This window comes from Gavia stellata, chromosome 6 (genome assembly GCF_030936135.1).
Source record: "Gavia stellata isolate bGavSte3 chromosome 6, bGavSte3.hap2, whole genome shotgun sequence".
In the NCBI taxonomy this organism is placed as follows: domain Eukaryota; kingdom Metazoa; phylum Chordata; class Aves; order Gaviiformes; family Gaviidae; genus Gavia; species Gavia stellata.
The window spans coordinates 54,457,478-54,470,344 of record NC_082599.1 but is presented as its reverse complement, the minus strand read 5'-3'; the positions used below and the strand labels follow the sequence as shown (position 1 = coordinate 54,470,344).

The following is a 12,867-nucleotide window of genomic DNA, read 5'->3' as shown; positions in this document are numbered from 1 at the left end:
CGATTATGGTGTTAGTGAAAGAGCTAGAAAATGACGTCAGCAAAATTTCTGTAAACATTAATACAGCCAACACCTAATTCTTAGAAAAGCATCTACTGTATCTTCAATAACAATGTACTTTCACTTTAATGAAAATGCCATATAGGAAACTCATCTACAAAACAAGGAAGACAGCCTTTGTAACTCTAAGAAACCTTTGCGTCAAATGCTTTAATTAACTAACAATAGCTACTACTGACCATGTTCTGCTACTGCTGATTTAAGTCAGTTGAGCATTTTGTTTATGTTGTTTAACTTCTGGTAAGACATGAATTAAAATTACCACTTCTTTTTTAAAGAGAGAGAGTCCAGTATGACTTTTCTACTCTCACAATACCGAAGGTCATTTAAATCTATTTTAAGAACCATGAACTAAAGAGGTATAGCTATTTCAACAGATAGGTTCTAGTTTAACCTTTTCTTTTTGGCTGAGGGCCATATCTTGACTGCAGAATATTCTACACAGAAAAAGAGAGACAAAAATAAAGAACAACACTTAAAACCTTAGATGATTTGTCATTTATATAAGACTAGGAAAATGTTCAACTTTATATGGTAGTGTGTTAGGTGAACTTGGTTTGTAGAGATTCAGGATGCTTTCAAAGGGTATGAAGCACGAGAAGTTTTAGTCTAAAGCAAAGAAAAACTGGTTCTACTGGTCCTTACACACCTCTGCCCTAAGTTGCACCTATTTGTGGAAAGAAATGAACACAGCACAGATAAGTTATGTAAGCAAGTAAGCTGAACTTTTTTTTTTTTTAAGTAAAACGTTGACTACTTCAACTGAACTGACATCAGCTTTTAAAGATCAAGAAAGAGGTCATACTTAAAAGTTTCTGTTCATTAGAATTAGAGTATTTGCTAAAAAAATTAGAGGGGACTGAATCCTGACTACAGTGTAAACATTAGCTACTGGCTTTTCATGAGCTTACTACCTTTTATTCTTGTTTAGTGAGCCTACTACAACTGAACAACTTTGAATATATCCCTGTATATTTAGCATATTGCCCAACTTTACCTGAGCAACATCTTGTTTTATTGCAGGGATCAATTTTAAACTTAAAGGAACTGTATTTGTTTTCTAATTTTGCTTTTGTAGTAAGGCTACTTAGTACATATCTTCCAAAGCATACTACTTGATATAATCTCCACAAGACAGTGAAAGCTAACTGAACCTTAGCACTCAAGTACCAAAACCAAGCAGAAGAAAGGAACCAATAAAATCATTTAATTCAAACATGATTTTTATTCATGCCCTAGTGAACTGAATTAATGAGCAGCATACTGGTTCCAGCAATAGCTTTTTATACTTTTAAATGACAATTACAAGGAAAGTAAGATAAATGTTCAGTTTGATAAAGCTGGGGTAAATAAAGATTTAGAAGGATGCCTTGCAGGGATTTTGGATACCAGTTATTTTTCCAGTACAGGTTTGGTGTAAAAAATGCTAGCCATATTTACAGCTTGTATGATGCAATACAGAAATATTATTTATATATGAAAGTGTGTATGTATTATAGAGATGACTCATGAGGAATGTAAGAGATTCCTTAAAAAGAAAGAGCTTGAACAGCACTTGCTATGGAAAAGTGCTAAGAACATATTAAAGACTGAATTCATTAAACTGTGATAAATCCAGAGAAGACATATGCTAAGAAGGTGAGGGTCTTAACCTGAATAGTTTTAAGACTCAGCAGTACCATTTTAGCTGAGAATTTGTTTTGTTTACTCAGCTATCATATTTTAAAAAGGCAAAAATAAATGCATGCACAGAACAGATTAGAGGAGGTAAACATGGTATCACAAGACATATTTAGCAACTTTATTTGATAGAGATTTTCTAGATCTGATCAGAGTTCAATCTTTCTTTACAATACAAGAGAAAACTGGTGATCGTCTATAGTCTGACCATTTTTGACTGCATTAAACACATTAAGTTATTAGAGCTAACACACAGACTCAAATGTATAAAGAACAGCCAAACTTCTTAAGTATTTATTCTTGTGTTTAATACAACAATCACTATGATGTTGCATTCACTGAAAAATGGTATTTTGATAAAACCACTGTCATTCATTAAAAAAAAAATAAGGCTACATAAAGACAGATTTTAATTCAGCAAGAGAACTGTGCATGTTTTAAGCATGGGGTAGATCATAGTTTCATTAGGACTAAGCAAAGGTTTTAAGCAGTGGACAAGAACAATGATTAGCTTATGTTAAGGTCATGCAGTGAGATAAATTATTCTGGTATAATGATTTCTCCAGGTGGTTACTCTATGAAAGACTATGAGGTCAGAATTAAAAGGTTTTTTTTGTGTGGGTAGTTTTTTGTTTTTTAAAATACCAGTTTCTGCAGTTCTGGAAATCTAAAATGAATAGTTTTCAGCATCAATTTGAAACATGTAGGAAGCCATGACTTACAACTCTATATGGAATTGATTGTTCAGATGAGCGAATAAAAGATACTACAGCATCATTGTCCCTTATGCACCTTCCTCTTGTGCTTACAAAAACACTCTAAAAGCAGAGATCTCTGCTGGTGATAAATCAACAGACATTTTGAATCTTACAAGAAAGTAGAAATGAAGGCAAGCCAAGTACATTGCTGATTTGGTATCCTGAAGTCCAGGTAATGGAGCATAGGGGTAAGAGGTTCTGATGGACTTACACATTAATCAAAGACATATTTCTCAAACACAGAGGTATTGTTACACATTACAAAACTCAGAAAGAACTGTAACAATTGTGGTAATATAAGTTGACACTTTATGCAGTATTTCAAATCCTCTATAGAAGCCTATGAAGTAGACTAATAGTAATTAGGGCCTGAATTCCCAGTATTTCATGTGATCTGCTCCTGTCAGTTATTACTCCAGGCAAAAATTTAGTCTCCTTCTGAGAGAATATATGGGTTACAAACCATACAGAACCAGTTCTGAAGATTCTGGGATTGAATGAATACAGAGCAGGGCGGGCATGTTTTGCCTCCGATTGTATATTAGGGGAATCGCCTCATCTCTGTGCTTTGCTCCTACTCCCTCACTTTGGAGAGAGTTAACCTTTGAAACTGGTAGGTTAAAAAACCCAACTTATCTATTGTTTAGTAATCAGTGAGTATCTGGAAATGATCAAGTGATCTTCAGTCAGTAACCACGTATCTTGCAGATACCGGTCTATAAATGACATCCTACCTGAGCCAGAATTTAATCTGATGTTTTTTTCTTAACCATTCCTCTCCTCCCCTTGCCAAAAAAAGAATATAAAAATATTCTAAATGTAAGCAAGCTCAGATCAATACTAAGAAGTCATTATATTATGTTTAAATTTTACAAAGAGCTTCTAAAGCACTAGAATTGAAAGATGAAACCAAGGATGTGACACTCACTCTATCCAGGGTAGAAGAAAACTCAGCCTTTTTTCTTGGCCTTCATACTTACATATCACTGGTGCCTATTCTTACCAATGCTTTCTAGATAGCCCTCTTTATAAATCCATTATGCACTTGCAACCTAAATACCAAATGCAGTTCTTGTTTCCCTACCTTACAGGGGATAGAGCAGAACTGGAAAAGACCCTGAGAAGGGCAGTAAGAATAAGCCATGATATGAAAAGCTTCCATACAAAGAACAATTGAATTTAATATAATTCTTCAGCCTAGAAATGACTGGATGGCATAGAAAAGGTTAATAGGGAAAGATTGTACAGTATCTCTTGCAGTGTAAGAGGTAGAGGTCATCAACTAAAATTAACAGGAGGCACATTCAAAACAAATGAAAGGAGTCAGCTACAGGTCACACAATTAAGTAAAGTAGTAAGACGTGGAATTCCTTTCTGGTGATACTGTAAGTTTACACAGCCTTAAAAAGGTACTGGATAACAACATGAAAAAAGCTCATCTTAAATTACAGACACTGTCTCTGAAATACAAGCTGCTGGAGGGTGGGAAATAATTCTGGAAAAAAATCATGACAACTTGCCCCATTCTTATGCTTTCCCTGGGCCTCTGCTATAGACCACTGCTAGACAGATGATACCGCCTGCATCAGGCAAGACCTTTCATGGAAGGTAAGTCAACACTGCCTGTTTGTAACATGACGACAGGGAGAATCATTTGCTCTTTTTGATAGTGCTTCAGTTTAATTTCAAGTATCTTATTTTTTACCCCATCCTTCCCTTTTCCTACCAGTTCTTCTTCAGAGAGCACAGATACAGAAAATTCAGTTTTGACAAACTAGAATTTTTGAATTTGAGTGGTACTCTCATTTTCCTTTAATACTGCTATAGTAACAGGATAGATGTTGGAGTCTGGCTATCTGAAAGATCCACTTCCCTCTCATGTTACACAGAATCTAACGCTTACTGAAAAATGCTTACAGTTGAGGTTATTGGTACAACTAATCCTTCAAAATACCTAGGCAAACAGTATAGAATTCTAAGAACTGGCAGTGTGTAGATACTGTGGTATATTTATAAATTCTTAATTAGCTATCAGGTGTGCAAAAGCTCACCTTGCATAATAACGTATTTTTGATGACCTATACTATTTTTCCCCCAAACTGTACATTTGCATGCATACTTTTTATAATTAAATATCCTGTATATACCTATATGCACATGCATTGAAAGAACGTAAATACTTGTTTCCCTAGAAGCTTCCCATGTAACACTATCTAGAATGGAATTTGCATTAAGCCCAAGGCCTGGACTGAAGCAGTTGCTGCTTCCCTTCTTCTCTTATCTGCTTGTAAGAAAAAACCACCTGCTTAGATTTTTTTTCACTAAGCCTAAGAATGCTGTATCTAGATCAAATAAACTCTGACCCTTGAATGGTGGAGTTGCGGGACCCAGTTTGAAAGCAAAGTCAGCAGGACAAAGTTTAATCTACAATGCATTACCAGACACTACAATTCTGATGGAAGAATGTACTGCTAATACAATATTTGAATTAAAGTTACACATTGAGACTAACTAAGTTTTTAACTGTTAGGATCTCTTTGAGTATAGACCCTTCTTTAAACTTCTTGAAAAGATAATCTGTTAAGTCTAAAGATGAAATACAGCTACGATACACTCATTTTAAAGGTAATAGGCAGCATGATGACTTGAGGCATGATGGAATGTTTCGCCTCTGTGTCTCATTGTTTTATGGGTGTTGCTGACTGCTGGATCCATTCAAAGATGCAACTGGATGCTCCTTATTTCTTGTATCTCTGTGTATTTGCCCTCTGGAAGTGATACAGGACATGCTCAAAACCAGTTTGTACCAATACTACCACTACTATACTTTGTACTATACTCCTACTACTGCTAATGTACCGATACTGCTACTGCTTTGTACTAATTCCTACCTTTCAGTTTCACATACAATTTTTCCATGGTAACATGCAAACCAGACTGAGGCTTACCCATAACTGATTTATGTTGCAAAGGCAGATGCAATCCAGGATAATAAGTGTTGCGTTAATAACTGCTAAGTGTAAAAATTACACTTTGATAACTAATAAGTTTCCAACAAAAAGGGAAAGCTTTAAAGGAACAGGATTACTGGTACATTTCAGTGGTATTCATTCTGTAAGCATTAAAGTGGAGTAAAACAAACTCTTAGGTAAAAACAAAAGCTCTAATTAACTTGGATTATTTCAGTGATCCAATTTGCAAAGCAGACACACAGTTCTTTATATATAAGGGTACAGGAAGGAAGCTACAGCTAACCAGTGGGGAAACAAGTAAGAACAAGTACATTTGAACAGGAATCTTTCTTGGTGGCAAAACCAGCTCAGGAAGTCTGAAATTCTATATTCAGACACTTAATGAATCTTCAGTGTTCAAATCTGGGCCTTGCCCCACCCCTTTAAAAAAATAATTACAAATTAAATAGATTAACTATTTTTTATAAAGGTTGGCGTATACGAAAGCAGAAGACACATTTCCTTCTAGCAATAGGCATTATTTACATAATTTATAGAAATGCTATTAAAAATCATTTTTGTAATTATTGTCTGAGATGTCAGTGCAGTACAGCATTCTTTTGTGGCATTACTGAACAAAAAGAACATTTTAGTATTTAAACATGGTGTCTTCTTTGACCTGTGTGCTGCAACCTTAAGCATATGTCCACCTGTACTGAAAAATGCCTCATCTTTTTTTAACATTTAAGTAAAACACTCTATTGATAGAAGGATTAGCCAAATTAGAAGAATCCAGTGGACTTTTAATGAGCACTGATTTTTTTTTCTTAAACAGTCAGAAACTCCACACAAATAACCTAAGATAGAGATGACCAACACCACAGCCAGAGATTCCAACTTAATGGCATGGTGCCAGTCAAGCTGCTGCACGATTGACATGGGACTAGAATCTGCCTACTGCAATCATTGTGAGTTCTCTGATGTTTTACAGCAGCTGACCATTGGTGATTGATTACTTTTAGGTAAGAGAAAGCAGCTGATGTCCAGCAACTGGTCAACATAACTGCTACACAAAGAATCTGCCCCAGGAAGAAATAGTCACTACAGATCAACTGCTGTACAGTAACGTGACTGCAAGAAGGCCAGGGGAAAAGTTAGACTTCATATCCTAACTTTTATTTTCCAAATCCTCCACGACAGTATACTTACCTAACTCTCTTGCCCAATCTTATCTGGTCTTATATCTCTTTGCACACTGATTAGGAAAGGAGGCCACAAAGAATAGTTATGAGCTATTCCTGCCTCTCAGCTGCACTTAGCATGTGTTGGGATCAGCCAAATTTCAGTGCTGAGCATCTGACAGGCAGCAGAGACGTAGCTGCTACTCTAGGCCCTCTGCACACAGAAGCAGTTCAGTTGTACGTGTCTGACCTGGAGTCAGGTAGGGACCAAGATATGCCAGTCGTTGTGGGACAGGGTTTCTTAAATGACAGGTTACTTAGAAAATAGCTTATATCCATCTTCAGAGATATACCGTGCAAACTGATACAAAATTCCCACTAGTGCCACCTGCTGCTCTACACTGTCTGCTGCAGCTCAACCAGCTAAAATTTTAATCTTGAAAACTAAATTACCGTCTGACAAATGCACCAGGTTATAGCAATAAAATCTAACAGTGTGCTTCTATTCCTATATTTTTCCTTAAACTGTCTCCAAGACTTACTCTTACAGTAAGTGAAGAGTATACTGTAGTATACTTGCACAAAATATGCTTGTGTATGCACACATGGAGGGAAGAAAGGGGGCTTGAAGGCTATTAACGTGATTGGAACTAGCCAACACAGAAAAATATTATGTATTTTGCGTTATGCAGTTCATTCAAGTGAAAATAAAAGGTAAGAGGCAGCTATTCTATCTTTTTCTTTTAAGGAAAGAACTTCAAAAGTTAGGGTATTCTAAAAAAGTTTCCAGACTTACACAAATTGTGACATTTTTACATTTACAGGTACATTTAAAATTGCTATTGAATTTACAGCTAGTATTCTCCTGCCTATAAATGCATGGATACATACTGTGGGTCTCTTCAATGCCTATATTGCTCAATTTAGATATTTTTTATAAAAGTTGATACTTCTTGTTAACTCAAGACTGCTGTTGAAATGCTATGCTATTTTAATTCATAATATGAACACATTTGCAATTATATGTATATTCAGACAATTAAAAAACCTTTTTACTGCTTATATTGTTTGACAGTTAAAGGTAACATGTTTAATACTTGCAGTATTTGCTATTGGTCTTAATCTGTAAAAAGAGTTTAATAGAACAGATGCCATTATAGATCAACCAATAATCAAGAGTTATCGCAAACAGGAGAAAAAATCACTTGAAAATATGACTTAACACATACCAAGCATTTATGAAAAGGTAAACATAATCCAGAGCAGAATGATTCACTGAAGGATTGCTTTTCTGTCTTTGAGAAAGAGTGATACAAAAGATAAAAGAAAGCAGCAAACAAGCTCTTCTGAGCCTATACCTACTATATATATAATATCCTGAAACTTACTTTTATTTACTACTTGGAGCTCAATTTTCAGGTGTAGTTCATCATGTTTTCAATAACTGTTATGACTAGGATAAATCAGTTCTGAAGAAACTGAAGAAATGCAGAATCAAAGATTTAATTATCTTCCCATACCCATTCCTTGTAAGAATGTATGTTTCAAGACCTACTGGATTAAAGAAAAAAGGCAGTGGCAATTTCAGAAAATTAAAACCTACTTCTGAAATTGAGGGTTAAACTGTAGTATCAGCTTGTTATACTAAATAAAGGAAAATATTACTGTGTATATAATCTGTATAGTAGACTGCTTTTTGATTCTTAACAGTGTTAGAAGAAAACACTGAAATTGAGTCATTTTTCTTCTCCTAGGATACAAATTTTTAAAATTTCCAACTGAATTATTTTACAATGAGAATAAAAACCTATTACTAGTATCTAAGTTGTATCAACATGTTTCAAGTGTTTTTCCTGGCCTGTGTAAACTTGCTTTACAAGCCACATTCTAGGTTATTTTATATTATGATTATCTGTGCAAAAAGCCTGTGGGTAACACAACCTTGTTTTAGTAATGCTGTTGTTCATCCCTCTGTCAATGTGATTTTTCTATTGAGGAATACAGTCTAAACAAAAAACAAGTTTTATAGAAATAGTCGCATGACATCTCCAGTACTCTTATCAAATTTAACTTGGCTTTACAATTTTAACAATATTCTAAAAATTATTGTAATACTCCAGTCGCTAGTAATGTAAGGGCTCTCAGTCACACAGGGGCAGTATTAGGTCTCAGGAGATCTTTCACTTTTCACTACTTTTAGGTTCGTATCACGGCACCATTCTTTTGAACAGTATTATTCCCACATGGGTCGTATCACTGGATAGCTCTCAAGGTCATGATATTTTAAATACCACTGCAATACCCAGAACATGACAATGTCCTGCAGTGGTGATCGTTAGGGAGAGTCCATGTTCTTTCCATTCCCCTTTTATTGGTTCCAGTTTGCTCAGTCTCAAACTCTTCATCTTTATAAAGGAAAAAGTATGTATGAAGGAATTTCACATACTAGCCATTTAGATTCTTGAAGGATAGCTACATATTACATACTCCTTTACTTCATTCTCCACTTGGAGGTCATTAACGTCTCATGCCAGAGTAACGTCACAGTTACTATAACGAGTTACTAGCAACAAGACAAGAATAAAGAAGTGGAGTGGTATGTGATTGCTGCCAGTTGTAAAGGTCTGTATCCTTCATTTGTGGCACAAATGCTCTGATGCCCTATGAGATAAGAAGCCAGTCTCACCGGAGACTGGCAAGTAAAAGAAAATAATAATTAATAATAAAAAAATCTCCCCGCACAAACCCTATAACAGTCACGCTCACAGAGTATGTTCCTTTCTTTCTTAGGAAAGTAGATAAATAGCAGTTACCTCACTTCTTATTTGTTTGCTTATTTCTCACCAGGTAAATTCTAATACTGCAAAAATCCATTCATTTCTTTTCCTCCCCCAGCATATTAAAAAGGAAACTTGCCAGAGACATTTAACAAGGGCTGGTTGAAAAGTTTCCCATAAAAAGAGAAACTGCTTTTTAAGTTGATTTTTAATTTGCTGTTGTTGAAATTTAATACAAAATCTGTTTTTTGGGTAATTAGATCCTGTAACTTCAGGGACAGAATGGAGAAATAGACAAATGTAACTAAGCATTTGCCCCGTTTTCAGGAAAATAAACCTGAGAGTACGTCTCAGTTTAAGGTATTCTGCTATTCTGTTTTCAACCAGCTGTATTATGCTTCTCAAATAAATACAATAAAAAGCTCCAAAATTAAAGAGTAAGGAACAAGCTGCTGAAAAAAATCCAAGGTTATAACAACTTTGTGAAATAGACAAACAACAAAAAATACTGTTACTCTGTTAAGCAGTTTTTCCTACAATAACCCCATATCTTAGCATGGGCTATTCCTTACAGATGAGCATTTTCAAAAGAGTTAGGCAACATTTTTCACTCTAGTTTGTGGACACCTGTTTTCTGCTGAGCTTCTAAAGGCTTCACAAAGAGTAAGCAAGAAACCAAAGTCTATTGTCAGTAGAATTGATTTGCTATATAAGGATCCACAGCTTCATTGCAAACTCGTCTGAGGCCTGAAAAATCCAAAAGATTCAGTGTTACTGTAAGGTTTAATCTCCTTTTAAAGTAGCTATCAAACATTATCTAATAAGTTACTTTATGAATCTAATTAATTAATAACCTTCTCTTTAAATTAAAGTTAGCAACCTTGTGGCTAACTTTTACCTTCACCTGACTGTAGGAATACTTTTGCAGTTTCACAGAAATGGCAATTTGGCTGTGCAAAGTAATAAGGAAGGCTTTGGGAAATAGCTGTTTCTTAACACCCAGAGTAAAACTTCATGTGCCTGGCTATATATTTACTATTAATGCCTCTGTTACTTCAGAAGTGGAGACGAAGTAACTGTCTACGTTTATCAGCGCCTAAGGGAAACTCCCTATTTGCCAACTTGATACTTTCAATGAAGACACACTATTAATACCTTAATTCCAAACTTAAACCTTTGCTTCCAAATAAGATGCAGTAATTTTATGTTGTCTTTGTTAAGCTTAAATTTGTGTACCAGGCTAATTACTTTGCAAAAGAATTCATCTACTGAAATGTGAGATAGATATTTAAGAATTCCTTGATTTTTATTATTCAACAAGGAAACATGGTTACCCTCATATTTTCCACAATGCTTGAGAATCCTTTCCACATTTCTTCACATTAAACATTCTTGGCATCATAATCCCTGATATTAACTTGTTTTATAGATAATCTAATTGATTTGTAAAGGCCACTGTCTTTTTAGCATTTAAACAATGCTATAAGTCAACTTTTCACTTACATTTGGGTCTTATAATAATCTAAGTAAGAAAAAAAAGTCAAAAAATTTATCGCAGCAGTTAATTATAATGAAATAATGTTTCATTGGTGAGACTTAAAGTCACATAACTAAGGTGTAAATAGGCCAGCTCCCTACTGATTTTGATAAAAGTTATAAATCAAACTAATTCTGAATCTAATGGGGGTATAAAAGCAAAGTGTAATCTTCCCCAAAGAAAACTTGAACCAAAAAAATCTACCAAAAATACAAGCACAATCCCTTAATTTTAGTCTAACACAGAAGGCCAACCTGGTATAGTAACTTGTGTATTAGAAAAAACAGATTTCAATAAAGCATTATTGTGTCATTGTCCCCCCTTCCCCAAGCTTACACTAAATTACAGACTGGAAACAGCACCTTGTCCCCAAAGCTCAAAGGAAGGTCTCTCTCGTGATAAACTAAACAGATACGGTGTCTTGTAAATGACAATCATGAATCAAATCTACATTGGTCAATAAAACTATTTCAGGAAGTTCTCCAGAATACAGCATATGTAAGTAAAACAAACACTTAAACACATTTTTGCTCTTATTTGACAAACTAAACTCCTTGGTATTAAGTTTACATAACTATTTTGCTTATTTCAAAGAAATTTCACAGCCCGATGATGTGTGTCCACTGAAAATACTCCTTGAGGAAGAAAGAAGGCTTGCAGCCGATGAACTAAAGATGTTTGTTAGCTGAAGAAGCTGCCAACTTGAATATCAGCTGAAATGCTAGCTCTCTAAGTGAGCAGATAGTATTAATGTGCTGCATTCAATTGGTAAAATGTTTCCGTATGAGAAAGATGACATACTTTGAGCAAGCTTTATTTTTCCCTTGCAATTCAAAGTTGAGAAAAGCTCTGATCATAAAAGCAGAATTTTCGGTAGTATCTATTTAGCATCACAGATCTGTGTCCAAGCTCTGAAAATGTTATCTGAAGTACGTACTTAAGAAATTAACTTAGCAGAAATCAAATTTAACATTGGCATAACGATATTTTTTTCCCTACCAAAGGCAAAGTCTTTGCAACAAAGATAAAAGTTAAAGTGTTCCCAGCCAAAACACCATTTAAACATTGTACAGAAAGTAAACACAAATACATCTTTTGCAATTATTAGGCACTTTCTGAACTACAGCTCAAATGGGATATTATGAAGAGCAGGTGGTGAACTATTGGATCTGCCTTTTGAGTGTTTGTATGACCAGGCTTCTAAATGTTGTTATTTTATTGTCCACCTAACTCTAAAGTAAATTCTAGTATTACAGACTAGAATTTAAAAAAAAGAGTAATTTATAGTTATCCAGTGTTATGCCACTGTAAGTTTTCAAACGAGTCTTGTAAAATCCTACTATAGAGTCCAAAGCCCTGTTTTAGAAATAGATCTAAAAATGTCTTTAAAGTGGCAATCTTTCTGCTCTCCTACAAGCTGTTAAGTGGGCTCACAGAAACTAAAAAGCAAGACACGCCCCTCCAAATTGTTGAATGATGTGACTGATGACTAGAAACACTGTTGAGAAAATATTCAAGTGCTAAGTATGATGACTGTATGATTAGTAAAAACGCACAGTGGAATTCTTCTCTGGACCCACATTATCACAAACTGCATTATATGACTTCCACCGGCAAGTGATGCATCACATGGCCAAGTGAGGAGTTAGACAGCTCGCATTTACATACACAATCCTAGTTCTTAGCAAAATCTACGTTTCCATGTATAAATAAAAACAATAAATCTGAGCTTTTAGTAAGGTTTTGCAGGGGAGATGACAAAACATCCACTTGCTAACATGAAGTGACTTGATGACTTCAGGTCTTCAGTACAGCGGTGTCCAAATCATAAACTCGAATTTTGAAGGATTTCGATGTAATCAGCATATTGTCTAAACCAAGACCTTTTACCATCCAGTTACTGATAAGCAGATATTTAAATAA

General features: G+C 35.0%; 1 protein-coding gene across 5 annotated transcripts in view; it reads right to left on the bottom strand.

The window, feature by feature from the left end:
• NT5C3A (5'-nucleotidase, cytosolic IIIA) overlaps positions 1-12,867 on the bottom strand; it is a 28,704-nt gene that overhangs the window by 14,998 nt on the left and 839 nt on the right. The window lies entirely within an intron of this gene.